General features: G+C 42.4%; 1 protein-coding gene across 2 annotated transcripts in view; it reads left to right on the top strand.

Annotated features, from left to right (window-relative positions):
• PTK2 (protein tyrosine kinase 2) overlaps positions 1–17893 on the top strand; it is a 226858-nt gene that overhangs the window by 39105 nt on the left and 169860 nt on the right. Inside the window, exon 3 of one of the 2 annotated variants that reach the window (XM_069854721.1) lies at positions 12083–12109. The exons of the other annotated variant lie outside the window; for it this stretch is intronic. The gene's annotated coding sequence lies outside the window, so the exon portion shown is untranslated. The remainder of the gene's footprint in view (positions 1–12082; positions 12110–17893) is intronic. 2 annotated transcript variants of the gene reach the window in all.

The following is a 17893-nucleotide window of genomic DNA, read 5'->3' as shown; positions in this document are numbered from 1 at the left end:
CTGTATGAAACTGAAATATCACAAGTGTCTCCCTCTCCTCTTTGATGGCCAGAGTCCAGTGAGAACCTTGTGTGTCGGTTTGCCCCTGATCCCAGATCTCTGTGTTCCTCAATCCAGTTCCTGAGCCCGGCTCCCTCCCAGCCTTGGACTCCTTCCCTCTTGTCTGCTCTGCAGCGTTTGTCATCGAGGGGTGGGGGCGCGATTTTATGTATTTGTGTATATTTGATTATTTTCATTTTGTTTTCCTTATTTCATTAGAGCTGTCATTTTAGTTTCCAGCATGCAAGTCTTTTCCTGTCATTTCCCCTTTCCCTGGGGGTGGGTGGAAGAGAACTGGGAGCCCAATTGTTCAGCTTTAGCTGCCAAAACTGGCTGGGTGTCAGGGCTAAACCATGACAAAGGTTTGTGCCTTTGTGATCATCAGGTCCAACCATACCTGTCCACTACTAAACCATATCCCTGAGCAGCTTGTCTAGCTGTCTTTTAAATACCTTCAGGGATGGTGATTCAAGGACTTCCCTGGGAATTTCTGTACCTGGGAAAACAGATATTTTAATGTTCTGAAACATCCACTCGCTCTTATTGAATTCCTGTCATACCTGGAGTGCGAACTAGTGTTCCTGGCGTGCAGTGCTAATTCGTGTTTGAATTAGGAACTGTAAAATCCTGTCACCTTTTGAAAACGTGGGTGACTAGTGGTGGCACGCTGCCTGTCATGAGCCCAGCATGGGAAATGACAAGGGAAATTCAGTGTTAACAAGCGATGTCAAGACAGTATTTTTGAAAGAGAAATCCACTAAAGTGATTGCTTTTAAAGAACAAGTGCTCTGTAGTACAAATGAAGGGGTGGCTAGAAAGGTACAGAGTGTGTGCCTGCAGCTTTCCTTAAGCTCGCCCGAGGGCCTGAAGTGTTGGGTTCGTAAAATTTCACAGTATTTCTGTTGGGATTACATGATCACAGGTCACAGTGCTGGATATATTCCTGATAGATCTGAACTGCTGCCCGTGCACGGATGTCCATCCTTAAACATCTTAAGCATTCTGAAATTTCCTGTGCTTGTTCAGAGTTAAACACATCTCCTTTTGCTGTAAGCCATTAAAGGATCAGAACATTCCCATAATGTAGCTGACGTATTCTTAAAACGGCACTTCTGATTGAGTAGGTATTCCTACAGGTCATATCTAAAGCTTGTGTGTGCCCTGCATCTTCTCTGTTTAAGAACAGAGGAGGTGACCCTCTGGCCCAGCAGCCTATCTCGTTGGCAGCAGAAGGCTTTGTTTAAAGAGCGTTTTCACCAGAAAACTTTTATTTCCTTGGCATCCCCATTGCATCAGAGCTGCCAGCTGATACCTCCCTGAGAAGTCCTTCTCATCTTTCCTTGTCAGCCTGCTGTGAATCCGACAGCTGAACATGCTGAGGTTACCTGCCTCCAAACCTTTCTTCTGCAGGAATTTTGAGAAGCTCAGTGTCAGCTGTGAAGAAAGACGCTGCCACCAGTTTGAGGCTAATCCTCTGCAGTCCCCATCAGTTTATAACCTGTGCTCATGTTCATTGGGAGCATCCTCTTCTCCCACCTGAGAGGTCCCATATTTTTAACAGTCTTCAATATCTAAAGGGGGTCTGTAGGAAAGCTGGGGACAAGCTCTTCATCAGGGAGTGCAGTGACAGGACTGAGGGGTAATGGTTTTTAAGCTGAAAGCGGGGAGATTTAGATAAGATATTAGGAAGAAATTTTTTCCTGTGCGGGTGGCGAGGGGCTGGCACGGGTTGCCTGGAGAAGTCCTGTATGCCCCATCCCTGGAGGTGTTCAAGGCCAGGTTGAATGAGACTTTGAGCAACGTGATCCAGTGGAAGACGTCACTGTTTATTGCAGGGGGTTGGAACAGGGTGATCTTTAAGATCCCTTCTGACCAGAATCATTCTACAGTTCTGTAGTCTGGCCTTACATGGCAGCTGCTCCGTCCCTCGATCACTTCAGCTGCCCTGCTCTGGACCTTGAAGTCCACTGTGCACTCCTTCTGGTGAAGAGACCAGAGCTGAACACAATGTGGGTGCTGTATTGTTTTGTACAGTAACATGTTGAAGTACTTTGTTTTTAGTACCCTTCCTAATGATACATAATGTTTTATTGCCTTTCCTTGCTCAGCTGCTGCCCTTTGCGCTGGCAGTTTCAGAGAAAACAGTGACTCAGCCTTCCTCCCACAGCTGGAACCAGAGAAAGTGCAAGTGTTAAGTGGTTAAGGAGGTATTGCTCGGAGTACTTTTCCCCTAGATACATTACATCACATCTATGTTGAAGTATATCTGCTGTCTTTTAGCACATCACTTCATTTTGCAATATCTTTCTGGATTTTTTCCCATTGGCATGGCGTTTGCCTACCCATGAAAGCTTAATGTGACCTGCACACTTGATGCTTTCACTTACCTCTTCTGTGATGTTGATAAAACCAATTCTTGGGGACCTTCTACCAATCTCTTTTCTACCCATACTTCTTTTCTCCATAGGCTAAATGGTGTATTTAGTACTTGTGTAATACTGAGAATGAATTCTTTATCTGAGTTGCTCAGACACTGCATGTTCTGTAACTTAGTGTGTAATGAGATCAATCCCACCTGCCCTGAGTAATGATTAAGTAATTTTTTTTGTTGCTCTTAACCTCCTTGAATGTAGCTTCAACCAGAACTCGTTTAATCTCTTATTGTTCAGTATGTTTGGTCTAAAGTTTGGCTACTGGTGGGTGGATAACTTTGTGGGTGTGCTCAGTGATGTGGTGTAAATGAATTCAGAATTACAAGATGCGTGCCTTTTAGTTCAGGGCAGAGTTCAGCTGAGATGAAGGAAAACGCATGTGGAGTCTTCTCAGCATCTTAAGCAGAGTTTAGGGTTTTATCAGTTTCAAACCCTAGTATTTAACAACTCTAAGTGGAGTGATTGGGGGGAGGGGGGAAGTTCTTTGGGTGTGAGAGGGGAAATCGTGATTGGAAACTGCTGAAAGACTTCATAGATGAGGAGACTAAATGTTGGTTTTGGTTTTAAGTTGCGGTGGGTGGGAGGCAGAAGGCAAGTATAAACAGAAGATGGGGGCAGTGAGAAGAACCCAATGTTAATTTATCACTGATTTATCAATGTGTTGTCAGTTATGGAAACAAATATAAACTGATCTTGTTCCTGAGATACAGTACAAGTTAGTTGACATGGCCCCTTGTGCTGCTGTAATAACGTTATGCTCGTGTGTGTTTAAAGCTGTTTGAGGTACATCAGGTACAACAGTGCTCACACTGTGAATATGCCTAGTACGTTTTTTGTCAACCAAACATAATTTGAAAAACCCTTAGTGTTCTGTGCAGTACTTTAGTTGATCCTCTAATTTTCCTTGCCTTAATGCTGTGTTGCTTTTGTGGTTCCGAAGCAGCAGCTTGCATCAAAACTAATAACTGGTGAAACCGAATTTCTCGAAAATATAACATGAGCTGCAAGTGTTTACCAAGAAGGTCTCACGGCAGTTTGTTCTTGGCTGTTTGCTAGTTCACCTTTTCAACAGACAAAAATGAAAGCATTAAATCATTACTGCTGATGTTTGCAGTTGAATTGAAGATTTAAACAATGATAAATTTAAACAGACATTTTAACAGAGATTGCCAGCTGTATCCTAGGCTGCATCAAAAGATGTGTAACCAGCAGGTCAGGGGAAGTGATGCTGCCCCTCTGCTTGTCTCTGTGTTCAGTTCTGGAGCCCTCAGCACAGGAAGGACATGGATGTGTTAAAGCAAGTCCAGAGGAGGCCATGAAGATGATCCAAGGGCTGAAGCACCTCCTACATGAGGACAGGTTGAGAGAGTTGAGGTTGCTCAGCTTGGACAAGACTCTAGGGAGACCTTATAGCAACCTTCCAGTACTTGAAGGGGCCTACAGGAAAGTTGGGAAGGGGCTCTTTATCAGGGAGTGCAGGGGTAGGATGAGGGGGAATGGTTTTAAGCTGGAAGAGGGGAGAGTTAGGTGAGATATTAGGAAGAAATTTTTTCCTGTGAGGGTGGCAGGGCATGAGAAGTCGTAGCTGCCCCATCCCTGGAGAGTTAAAGGCCAGGTTGGATGAGGGTTTGAACAACCTGCTCTAGTGGGAGGTGTTCCTGTCCATGGTGGGGTTGTGGAGGTTGGAACTGGATGATCACGCCAGTGACAAGTGGGGTTCCCCAGGGCTCAGTGCTGGGTCCAGCCCTGTTCAATGTCTTTATCAATGACCTGGATGAAGGCATCGAGTGCACCCTTAGCAAGTTTACGGACGACACTAAGCTGGGTGGAAGTGTTGATCTGCTGGAGGGTAGGGAGGCTCTGCAAAGGGATCTGAACAGGCTGGACCGCTGGGCAGAGACCAATGGCATGAGGTTTAACAAGGCCAAATGCCGGGTCCTGCACTTGGGGCACAACAACCCTATGCAGTGCTACAGACTGCGAGAAGTCTGTCGAGAAAGCTGCCTGGAGGAGAAGGACCTGGGTGTGTTGGTTGACAGCCGACTGAATATGAGCCAGCAGTGTGCCCAGGTGGCCAAGAAGGCCAATGGCATCTTGGCTTGGATCAGAAACAGTGTGACCAGCAGGTCCAGGGAGGTTATCCTCCCTCTGTACTCGGCACTGGTGAGACCGCTCCTCGAATCCTGTGTTCAGTTCTGGGCCCCTCACCACAAGAAGGATGTTGAGGCTCTGGAGCGAGTCCTGAGAAGAGCAACGAAGCTGGTGAAGGGGCTGGAGAACAGGCCTTATGAGGAGCGGCTGAGAGAGCTGGGGTTGTTTAGCCTGGAGAAGAGGAGGCTGAGGGGTGACCTCATTGCTCTCTACAACTACCTGAAAGGAGGTTGTAGAGAGGAGGGTGCTGGCCTCTTCTCCCAAGTGACAGGGGACAGGACAAGAGGGAATGGCCTCAAGCTCCGCCAGGGGAGGTTGAGGCTAGACGTTAGGAAAAAATTCTTTACAGAAAGGGTCATTGGGCACTGGAACAGGCTGCCCAGGGAGGTGGTTGATTCACCTTCCCTGGAGGTGTTTGGGGGACGGGTGGATGAGGTGCTGAGGGATATGGTTTAGTGTTTGATGGGAACGGTTGGACTCGATGATCCGGTGGGTCTCTTCCAACCTGGTTATTCTATGATTCTATGATCTTTAAGATCCCTTCCAGTCCAAACCATTCTATGATCCTGTAATAAAGGACTACAGTGCAACATGGATCTCATATGAAGTAAGTTTGTAAGCAAAAGAACACTGGTTTTGTACCCTTAATTTCTTCTGATCTCGCCAAAATGGAAAAAAAAAGCTGGCACGTTTTATGGATTGAGGGGTCTGCGCTGAACTTGCCTCACTCCATCTCTCCCCATGGTAACAGAGAAAAAAATTTGCAGTTAATGTGGGAGACTCAGCTGCTGATGTGCTGAAGGCAAACACAATAAATATGTTAGTAGGGGAAAAAAATCTGTCTAAGCGAGCAAATGATATTTTTAGTGCTGTTGTGATTGACTGATGAATACTGTGTCAGGTATTGGTGTCGACAAATTGAGGAACCTACTGAAAGCAAAAATAGTTTGAGCATTCAAAGACCTATAAGGATGATCAAAGATTTAGAAAAATGGGCCTTTACAGCGAGCCACTTGTGTTTCTCATTCTATGTAGCTAATGTAAGAAAAGATTGGATTGAGTCGCTCTTGAAAATTGCCCTAAAATTGCCTTAATAGGAAATGATATAATGAAGGGCTGTTAACATTCAGCTCTGCAGACTGCTAAATTAGAAGTAGGTTAGATTTAGGTTAGAAATAAGGAATGCATTTTTAACGATGAAGGAGAAAAATACATATATGGAACAATCTAACTGGTGATTTAAGTGATTTTTTACTTGTATTATAAAACTTTTTAAAAGGTTTTCCAAGCAGGTATGTGTCTGAATGAGTTCATTGTATCTCTAAGGTCTTTGCTTGATAGATGATGACAGATAAATCTTGAGTTTCTTAATAACTGTAACTTTACAGAGCAGGTTTTTTTGAACATGACTTGTTTCCTCTTTAGTTGTTTGGTCTTTAAAAAAAGGAAAATACTATGACATAGATGATGGGATCTCAATTTCGTTAAGGATCAGAGGGGTATCCAGCTGTCTTTTTAGCCCACCAGTGAATAATACATACTCAATTTCATTAGCAGTTCCCCTCCTTAAGATGAAACAATTCTTCTCACTGACAGTTTATAAAAGAATTCTTCCCAAGTCAGATTATCCTTGGCAGCCCCACATGTCTGTCCCTTTACCTTACCACATACTAACATCCTTCTGCTTTGATATTTGTGAGATATAGAGAGAATAATAGGAAGGGAGACCTCCAGGCTGTTGAATCCAGCCTCCAAGACAACATCCTTCAGCATCAGTCAGGCTAAAAGCTGTTTACAGACCTGTATTCCTAAATTATTTTGGTACTGGGGGATAAATAGGAAAACTGCATTTTACATTGACTCTGTGATACTCCTTGTTCAGTCGGAAGGATTGTTGTCCAATGACATGTGCTACTCGGCTTCCTGGAGACTGCGGTCTGCGGTTCCTCATGTGCTGTGAGCCTTCACTCTTCACTGGCATGAGAGATCAGTTCATGAACCGAGTATCTGAAGTCGTTTTGAGGGAATTCTGCTAGGTTAGAGTCAGGCAGTTCCTGCTGCAGGGGAACAGGATTAAATTTCTTGTGGTCTGCTGCTTCCCACAGCTCTGGAAAGAGATCAGTGCTGCAGACGGGGTGAGAGTCTGAGCCTCTGTACTTGTCCATGGAGCCATATTCTCATTTTACCTTGGGGTAGGAACATGATGCTCACAAAATATTCCTGTTTTCAATGATTAGATGTTATTCTTGGAAAGAAGATATTAAATTGTGGCTCCATTTCCAAGAAAACATTTGAGGAAACTCTGCGATGCAAAATGCATAGTTTTGTAAAAACAAATACGGTGTTAGAGGTATCTGGCAGTCAAGGCACCCTTAAATCACAGAAAAAGCTATTTGTAATGGCATCCACAAATCCTGTTTGATGACTGTACTGCCCAAACCCACCTCAGTGGGTATAGAAGTAATAGGACTAATCTTTCTTTGAAATATAGCCTTTTGGGTTTTGTTTCTCAGTGAATCCAATATGGGTGATTGTTTTACTTGGCAAGATTTTTCTGGCTGAGGAACTTTTTTATTTCATAGCACCTCTAATGGCTTTACAGCTTCTTTCCATTCTGTTACTGTCATCTGTGTATGGTGTTACTGAAACCTTGGTTGGAGTGGACCTCTTGAGGCCGTCTGTTGTGTCTCCCAATATCTGTTTGGGATAAAAAAAGTTTTCCTTGAGGACAGGTTAACCTATACTAAGATATGTAGAAGTTTGTAAAGGATATGGTCTGAAAATTATTTTCCTTACTACATATTAAAACTGGCAGTGCTCCCTACCCAGTAGCACCGTGAGACATCTAAGAATATAAATGCAGAACATGACTGATCCATTGGAAGTAGCAGTAGCGGTAAAGCATGTGAAGGCTGAGTAATTTTTAATTTTACTTTGAAGAACTACTTTGGAGCAGATGGGAGACACAAGGGTGGTTCATATTGTACAGCTGTAAAAGTGGTTTGTGTGACAGCATCTGTATGCATTCAGGAAATGAGTTGTAGGAGAACAATCAGTCCAGACCTCTGTCACGTGAGGGGATTCTTACCAACAGGGAGGCTCTCTGAAAGGCTCTCAGGTGTCTCCTTACAGTCACAAACCAGATTAGGAGCAGAGCTTTTGATTTTCCTCTTCAAACCTCAGCATTGAATTACTTCCTACTCTACAGAGATCTGAGTGCCATCATGTGCTTCAGAAAGGGGAAAGGCTTTGCACCGTAAAGAGCAGTTTGTAAATGAGAGTTGAAATGAGTAGCTACCGAAACGCATGTCTCACTTTACTTCTCAGTGAATGAAGTTTTTAAAACGTTGCCAGAATCCACTAATCTTTTTTCAGTCAGATATTAAATGAAAACCATATTTGGAAAATAAAGCTAAGAAGTTTCAAGCCAGAAGAGATGAGGGAGCGCTGGGGAGGCTGGGTTAAGCCAAGGATATGGAGCTTCATCAGAGTTCCTGATGTGATTGCAGGTGATTGAAACACGTGAAGGTAATGAACAGTTCACGTTCTGTTGTGGTCTCCAGATACGCAAATGCATGCACGAAGTGGAATTATTACTTCTATCTTTGGAATGCTGACAATGCTAGCTCCATTTCCGCTATTATGCATTGATAATTCTGTAGTGGCGGGTGTTTGCCAGAATTAAGATGCATCAGCCAGTAGAGGACCTTGTGCTTAATGGAAATGTTTGAAAAATACGATGGAAATAATTTGCTAAGTGCATTTATACAATTTTCAGTAGACCGATATGACCTTCAAGCTTCAGTTTCTTTTGTTCCGTTTGTTTTTAAATCTAGTGCGTGTCAATTAACTATAGAAAAGTCTCTCTTTCACTGAATTGTATTGGAAGAATGTATACTTGCAGGAAGCTATTCAGTATACTTGTCCCAGAGGTGTAGCATCTCTTCAGTTAATGCATTTACGGAACTGATTTGCAGTGGGACATGGAAGTAGGAAATCATTACAATGTTTGACTTAAATATAAGTATATTTAGTGGTGGTAAATGGAGCTCAATCCAGTTGCAGGCTGGTCACAAGTGGTGCTCCCCATGGTTCAAATTGGACATCCGGAAAAATGATTCTGTGAGTCTAAGATAGTAACAATGCTGATCTTGTAAGTTCCCTGTTTGGTCGGGTCCCAGTGCAGCGATGGGAACGCTGTGAATATTGGTGCCTGTGCAGGGAGAGATCACTAAAGCTCAGGTGTTAAGGACAAACACTAGAACACCATCAAGTCTTTCTTAAGTTAAAAATATTTACGTGGCCTCGCTGCAGAGCTCTCCCTCTAGGTGTCTGAAATTGGATGGCTAAGTTCCTGGAATGTAAATTGATGTTTTCTGCCTTTCTGTGTGTATACGATAAGACATTTCTCTGGTGGTTATGTTTACCATTATTTTCTTGAAATCTGTTGTTTAGGCATATGTAACCAACTATTATTATTTCCAGAGTAATAAATGCTGGGATAAAACTTTTCCAGTTCAACAACAATTAGAAAAAAAGTTTTAATGCCATTTGTAATTTTTTGTAGTAACTTAATTTTTCCTTTAATTTAAAATATGAACCAAACTTGCAGATTAGATTTCATTAATGGAGAAAAATTAAAATAAAGTACAGTATTTTTCTGCTCTGCAATTTTATTTCAGTAGTTTTTTATGCTCAGGTGGCTGCACTTGTTTGTCCTGTACAGCTCAGGAGCAAGCAGGAGTGTTTCTGCAAGTTTATAAACAAGAAACACAGAAAAGGTCTGTCTCAGTTTGGCCCTGACCTGGCTGATTTCATCAGCTAAAACCATCCAGTCGGTTTCCCAAATCCCCCCGGGAAAGTAAAATGAGAGGAAAAAGACTTGTGGATTGGAAACTAGAGCTACAGTTTAATGAAATGTTAATAATAGTAATGATGACAATAATTAGAAAGTAATAAAATATGTACAAATATGTGAGACCACCCCCCCACCCCCAATGACTGTACGTCACCACAAATGCTGCAGAGCAGACACAAGGGAAAGGGTCTGATGCTTGGAGGGAGCTGGGCTCGGGAACTGACTTCAGGAATGCACGGATCTGGGATAGGGGCCAACAGACAGACAAGGTCCTTGCAGGACATAGGCCGTTCCAAAAGAGAGCGAGATCGTCATGATCTCTCAGCTTTATACTGAATATGATGCCAATGGGATGGAATCCTCTGTTGGTCAGTTTGGGGTCACCTGTCCTGTCTGACCTTCCTGAAGGTGTTATGTTTTTTGCAAGCTCGAGCATGGCCTTGGTTACTGTAGGGATAAGTAAAAGCAATGGCCTTTCTGCATACCGATGCCCCTTAGTATCACTTCTGGACAGAAACTGTCTGAAAAACATGCACTTAACGTTCAGAAAACAAGGTTACTTAGGCAAGACTGAGTTAAGAGTCACAAAACTGACTCTTAATTTAGCTCTGACCACAACATTCCACCCCTTATTCCACACCATTTACATCATGCTCAGGTAATTACTACTTTTATCAACTGTATATGTATACATATATTGCCAATTCATGATCTACCCACACAGAAATTTAGGTCCATGATTTTGAGTGTCCATCCATTACAGCAGTCTCTCAGGGCAAGACCAACAGTGTGAAGGTGCATCATGGTTCATGCCCACAGGCTGCAGGTTACAGTTGTCAGCCTCAAGAAGGTCACTGGGTACTACATGATGAAGGTAGCCGATTATTTGGAAAAACGCTTAGTAAGCACTGTAAATAACACAGCTCAAACCTCAACACTACCAAACATTTGTAAACAAACAGAAAAATTGCAAATTTCTCTTGATTTATTCAACTTCCCCAGTAAATTGTCTCTGCAACATAATTTTGTGCTGGAAGAAAGCTCCCTTCCGTAGGAGCTGATCTGGATTCTGTGCAGAAGCTGTTGCAGGAGGAGACTTGAGGCTATTTCTTTGTGCAGTTTATGCAGCTTGTTCCTGACTGGTTTTCTCCTGTCGCAAGGCATTTCTTATTACAGAAGCTATTTTTTTCTCAGAAGCGGACAGTGTGAAGAGCATTTTTTAAATGTACCTTAATAACTTCGTAGAATTTGTATGTTCCACCCAAAGAGTGCAGCATTTCCTCTGCTGGGGTGTCCTATTGATATTTTCAGTTTAGGTCCGTATTAAATTTATTCTGCAGTCTCATTCTCCTCAGAGTACCACAGTTCAGTTTTGGTTAGGCTGCCTTTAAATTTCAGGTGTAATTCTCTTCGGTATTCAAGTTTTATCATGTTTTGGCAGCCACAAGCTTGGATTGTGAATGAAAGCAGGGATGATGTTTAAAATCTGTTGGTGAGAGCTGGGCTAATAAATTTATTAAGCCTCATTGTTTCTTATAATAGGTAGCAAAGTAGTGGCCATCTGCCCATGATCCATGTGTCTGTTGCAGTTGCTACACCTATGACTAAAGTTCAGTTTCCATATGGATTTTGTACCACGTGCAATGATTTTATTACTCAAGATTGCTATCTCCTTTTAGCCAAATAACCATGCAAACCTTTTTCTTAGGCTCATTTGAGTTTCTTACTCATTTGTTTTACTTATTCCCCCTCCTCGCCCTGCCCACTTGTAATTATTTCAGCTTTCCTTAACCCCTTGATGTGTGTCCCCAGTCCTCGTCCTTACAGACTGAGTAATTCTAGTTCATTCTGTGTTCTCGTTTCTGTGTTGAGCTCTGATTGACACCTTGGGTCCCAGTTACAGTCGTATAATAGAGATGACCAGCAGATGTATAAATATAATGAGCTATAGTTTAGGAAAATTTAATGTATATACATTTATGACCATCTTTCTTTAGGGTATAATTTTTAATATGATCTTTTTAGACTCTGAGACCATGGTTCTTGTAAAGTTGACTGCCGCTCAAGGACAGCCTTGGCATTTCCTACAAAAATATTCAGTAAACTTAGCCCCTGTTCCTTGGTGACAAAAATCAGTCTCCTTTCTTTTAATATCCTTTCTTGTGTTCCATCCTTATCCATCTGTAAGCTTGACTACCTTTTTTTGAAGGTTTAAGAAAGCAGAAAATAATGTAGTCTTCATACACAAAGACTAACCCTGACACTTCCAGCTCTAAAATTGTGTAGGTGATAATGGTGAAATCCATATTTAACGCTTAATTTGTGTGTGGTGACCTGTATTCTGCTGCAGTAATTACACTCATTGCCCAGCAGTGTAATTCTTGTCCTTCATTTAGGTGGGCAACGCATAATCTTGTTAATGAACAGGGTGAGACAAGGAAAATGCTGTTGATTTGCGTGTGGCATGCCTAGCAGCTAGCAAATAGCTTTAGATAATGTGCTTTATTAAACAAATGCAGCCTGCCAGAAAAATGATTAGGACGGTGTGATTTTAGAACTATTTTTTTCTTCTGTTTCTAAATGTGTTTCTTTATTGTTACAGATATTTCAAGACTTTCCTTGCCAGCAGGTAAGTTCTCTCCTTTCATTTATGTCGTGATGTGACAGCAGGCGGTTTTAAGAGGCTGGCTTGCAATATAGTCGTGCTTTTATATAATCAGAATATCGTTTCTTATTGGCATTGTCATGGTACTTAGTCATGTGGGGATCTGAGGTCAAAACAAAACCTGTTGAGGTATAGTTTTTTTACATTTAACTGCCATATTTTGACAAGAGGAGGAGGTAACTGTGATATAAATATATGCAGTTGTTAAATATGCGTGTGATATAGTTAATGCTTAAAAGGACTCATCACAGCATGCGATAGAGCTGTCAGGAGAACAGATCAGCAGCAGCCACAAATAGTGTTCCTGATGAATCAGAGGGACAATGGACAAGGGAATGTGGATGACTGGAAGAAATATTCTCAGGTGCTACTGGGAAAGGTGACAGAGGGATTCACTTGCCTGGGGGCACAAGTGACTTGTTTTGGAGCTGGAAATACCCCTGTGCTCTGTTGGACGCTGGAAATACCCCTGTGCTCTGTTGGACGCTGTATCTGTTAATGGTGGTTAGAAAGCTAAGCTGGGTGGAAGTGTCGATCTGCTGGAGGGTAGGGAGGCTCTGCAAAGGGATCTGAACAGGCTGGACCGCTGGGCTGAGTCCAATGGCATGAGGTTTAACAAGGCCAAATGCCGGGTCCTGCACTTGGGGCACAACAACCCTGTGCAGTGCTACAGACTAGGAGAAGTCTTGTCTAGAAAGCTGCCTGGAGGAGAAGGACCTGGGTGTGTTGGTTGACAGCCGACTGAATATGAGCCAGCAGTGGCCCAGGTGGCCAAGAAGGCCAATGGCATCTTGGCTTGTTTCAGAAACAGTGTGACCAGCAGGTCCAGGGAGGTTATCCTCCCTCTGTACTCGGCACTGGTGAGACCGCTCCTCGAATCCTGTGTTCAGTTCTGGGCCCCTCACCACAAGAAGGATGTTGAGGCTCTGGAACGAGTCCCGAGAAGAGCAACGAAGCTGGTGAAGGGGCTGGAGAACAGGCCTTATGAGGAGCGGCTGAGAGAGCTGGGGTTGTTTAGCCTGGAGAAGAGGAGGCTGAGAGGAGACCTCATTGCTCTCTACAACTACCTGAAAGGAGGTTGTAGAGAGGAGGGTGCTGGCCTCTTCTCCCAAGTGACAGGGGACAGGACGAGAGGGAATGGCCTCAAGCTCCACCAGAGGAGGTTTAGGCTGGACATTAGGAAAAAATTTTTCACAGAAAGGGTCATTGGGCACTGGATCAGGCTGCCCAGGGAGGTGGTTGATTCACCATCCCTGGAGGTGTTTAAGGCACGGGTGGATGAGGTGCTGGGGGGCATGGTTTAGTGTTTGATAGGAATGGTTGGACTCGATGATGGGTCTCTTCCAGCCTGGTTATTCTATGATTCTGTGATTCTATGAAATGAATACACATCCCCCATGCGCTGCCCTGAAACACCAACAACCAGCTCCAACAAAAAGAAGAAAAAAATACAACCAAAAACTCCCCAAACACCCGATTTATAAAAATAACAGGTTTTATTTATTGTTTGATATATTTGGTCTTTAACCAAGTATTAAGCTATTTGAACTCACTTGTGCCATAGTATCAAGTTGTGCTGTAGAGCTCAGACTAATATCTTCTGTTTTGTCCATCTGTTCAATCTGTAACCTGAGTTCTAGAATCATAACCTATCATAAGCTAGAGTTGTAAAAACAGAGTGCATTTTTATTCCTAGTTGAGCAAGTTTGAGCTTAGATGCTTGCTATCAAGCCTGCTGCCTTTTGTCCTCACTCTATGTTGGTGATTTTGCTTGTGTATCTACTTTTTTATTTCTCCTTACTGCTTTGTATCTGTGCATAAAATGTCTTTTACAAGTGAATATCTCAAGTCTAATGGTGCTTAGTCCCAAGTTAGTTGCTCCTTCCCATTTGAATCAAATGGCAATTTCAAGCTTGAGAGCAGATACGTTGTGATCTTTCCACATGAACTTTATAGTGACTGTTCTGAAATAAATGATGTATGCTTGAAGCACCGAAGAGGGCTCTAAATGTGAAAGGTTTGTGTGTTGTTTTTTCTTTTAAGGAAGACATCTTTAGAGCAGTTTTGAGTGCTGAGAAGGGTTTTCAGGAAGCCAAGGACTTATGGAGAATATTGGAAAAATAAATACCCGGTGTTTAGGTCAGGCTGACAGGAAGATAAGTGTTGTGTTATTTTTCTGCAGCTTCTAAACCAAGGATGCGTGATGAAACTTCCTCCGAGTTTCCATTTGGAACTTAAAGAGTTTGTCTGATACTGTGAATCTGAGTCACAAGAAGATTATTCTTTTCAATTCAGGGTTGAAGGGGGGTGTGTGTCCCCTTAATTGTGATTTATAGCTGTGTTGATAGAGGGCAAGATTTACTTGGGATTTTGAAATAGTAACCTTTTCCTCTGTTAAGGCGAGAGGCCTTTGTAGAGGTTTGAAAAGCTGTACACCACGGCTTGCAGATAGCAGGGATGGGGCAGTATTCACTGATAAGTGCACTAAGGAAACCTGTTTTAAGAAACATGATGAAAATACTGTCGGAGGAGAAGAATGTGTCGGAAGAGAAGTCCGTTTTGTCCTGTGGTATCACAGCATTTTCATTAATGACAATGATGGTGCCTATTCAGTCTGCCAGTCACACCAACATGGAAAGAGTTAGGAGCACATTGAATGGTGGAATTAAAATTCAAGAGAAATTCACCAAAATAGAGAAATAGCCAGGATAAAAAAAAAGCTGTACTGCATTTAAATAAAGATGTGGTTCTACATTCAGATGGTAAGTTTTAATCATTAGAACTCCTATTTGCAATCAAAAATGGTATTTTCTTATTTCAAGTTGTGAAGGACTTTTACTTTCTTCTGGATGCTGCTTATAGTAATGGACATTAGATGTCACTAGCAACACTCTCACTTTTGCAGCTGGTTTTAAAACTCTAAATTTCCATCATAATAAAGCGAGGAGTTTTGCAATGTTTGAAGACTTTGTAGTAGGGAGGAGACTACTTAAAGTGGTCTTTATGGTAGTGTCTGGTTTGAGGTTATATTAGATATAAATTCAGTGCAATCAGTGGAACACCGAGGTCATCCAGAACACTGCCTTTTTACCTGGATTTCATAGCAAAATCGTCTTGTACAGAAGGAGTGTTTGTGTGCCGTGGAGTGCATTAGATGATTAGGTTTAGTTGAATCATTACTTGGGAGAGGTATCCTACATTAATTGGTATAGCTGCTTTGAAGTGTATGGGTAACTTGGTTTGTTACTACCTTGTAATTAAGGCCATGGATATGAACCCAGAGAATTTGTGGAATGTGAACCGGCAGAAGCTTGGAGGGCATCTTGCTAAAAGGTTTTCATTTCAAAGCCAGCTAGAAAGCACAGTGCTGCTGTCCATATGCAAGTTACCTTGGATCATGAGTGCGTTCAGGGTGCCCTGGTTTCCTTCGGTAGATACAGTTAAACTTTCTCTGCTGGAATTAATAATAATCCCTCCTGGATTTTGTCACCATCTGAATTTAAAAAAGGTACAACATTTGTGATGTGGAGGACTCTTCTTTAGACTTGGTCCTTTGTTCTTGATCATGTAGGGCAGATAAGCGTTCATTATCCGAACTAAGAAAGAGTAAGAAAGCAAAAAGTTGTCCAAAGAACTATACCAGATAGAAGGGAATAAATAGAAATAAAAGAAACAAGCATATGCTGGGGTTTTGGTTAAAAATGGAACAAAGCACTCTCCCAGAATGGAAATGAAGGCATGGACGTTTGTTTCTGATGACTCTGTGCTTCAGAGATCATCTGGTGGGTTGAGTATCTTACTGTCTCCTACAATAAGTTATAAAAAATTTAATATGAAATTAGTATCCTTTCTGTAGCTTAATTCCAGGTATGTGGTGTGATTGATATGTCTGATGTTTCTGTGTGTATTTTTTTATGTGCAGTGTACAGTTCAGGTAAGCACTACCTGCATGCAGTCACTGTTGTCTGGAAATATCAACTGGCTTTGGATCTAGTCTTAGTTCCAGGTGTTCCTTTAGGACAAAAAAAGGGAAATTGCTACACAATTAGAGGTCTTTTTCCAATTGTTACACAGTTGTTGCTCAACCTAAAGAAGTTCTTTGTGAATTAAAAAATGTCCTCATTCATTCTTTCATGAGTGTGCATGGTCTTGCTTCTTACGTAAGGCCTGCTAGTGCTCCACGCTAGGACCTGGGGATGCTGGTTGACAGCAACTGATCATGAGCCAGCAGGGTGCCCAGGTGGCCCAGAAGGCCAGCAGCATCCTAGCTTGGATCAGAAATGATGTGGCCAGCAGAAGTAGGGCAGGGATTGTCCTCCTGTACTCAGTGCTGGTGAGGGCACACCTCAAATCCTGTGTTCAGTTTTGGACCCCTCACTACAAGAAAGACGTTGAGATCTCAAGTGTTATGAGGAGCGGCTGAGGGACCTGGGGTTGTTTAGCCTGGAGAAGACAGGCTGAAGGGAGACCTTATTGCTCTCTACAACTATCTGAAAGGGGCTTGTAGTGAGATAGGTGTTGGTAACTTCTCCCAAGTAACAAGTGATAGGTCAAGAGGCCGTGGTCTCAACTTGTGCCAGGGGAGGTTTAGATTAGATATTAGGAGAAAAATTGTCACCAGAAAGGTTGTCAAGGCTGCCCAGGGTAGCAGTGGGGTCACCATCCCTGGAAAAGTTAAAAAACCATGTAGATGTGGCACGTTGTGACATGATTTAGTAGGCACAGTGGTGTTGGGCTGATGTTAGAGGTGGATGGTGACTGGATGATCTTAGAGGTCTTTCCTCACCTTAATGATTCTATGATTTAATTAAACCAGATTCATCTCCTAACACCTTCCACAGAAGCACACTGCCTGAAACCAACCTGCTGCTACTTTTCTCTCACCCACCAGATATGAGGTGGGGTGCTTAATGCTGTTTCTTGTAATTAGATCTTCCTTATCCTAAATCAACAGCTGCTGGTGCGATGAACTTAAATAGAGCAATTTGAAATGCAACAGAGCTTTTCAGATTAGAATTTAAAAACACCAACAGTGGCATGGATGCTGTCTATAACGTTAAAAAATGGAAAATTACGAATCATTCGAGGAATTGCCAGATGAAGTTGCAGTAGCAAGAGCTGACAGAATTGAGGAGATGCAGAATTCTTAAAATAAATGTTCACATGTGTTACAGGGGGTAATAAATTATGCAGCGATTATTCATGCAGCTGAGAACAAACTCCTGCTTAAAGGGCGGGGGTGAGGTAGAATCATAGACTCATTAAGGTTAGTGCTACGTCTACACGGTTTTTGAAACACTCTAGGGATGGAGACTCCACGACTTCCCTGGGCAGCCTGTTCCAGTGCTTCACTGCTCTTTCAGTTAGGAATTTTTTCCTAATATCTACTCTAAACCTCCCCTGGTACAACTCAAGGCCGTAAGTAACCAACTGTGTAGTCAAAAAAAGTAAAAAAAGTACAAAATAGTGGCTTTTTGATTTTTCACTTCCCTTTTAAATAAGTAAATGCAGGCAGCACTGTGACTATAAACAGCTCCTTTCGTGTCACTGACCCACTGATGCTAAGGGATTACATGAGGAAATATCCACTTTCTTTTCTACCAAAAGTAGTGTTTTCAGGAATCCTTTTGAAACTCAGTATTTTCTTCTTCCAGGAATCTGCAAATTTTATGAAGAATTCTGATTTTGTCCAACAGCAAACTTAATTTTCATGTTTTTGTAAGGGCTTTGGTTGTAACTTTTTAATCT

This window comes from Phaenicophaeus curvirostris, chromosome 3, assembly GCF_032191515.1.
Source record: "Phaenicophaeus curvirostris isolate KB17595 chromosome 3, BPBGC_Pcur_1.0, whole genome shotgun sequence".
In the NCBI taxonomy this organism is placed as follows: domain Eukaryota; kingdom Metazoa; phylum Chordata; class Aves; order Cuculiformes; family Cuculidae; genus Phaenicophaeus; species Phaenicophaeus curvirostris.
The sequence above is the reverse complement of the archived record's forward strand: the minus strand, read 5'-3'. Positions and strand labels throughout refer to the sequence as shown.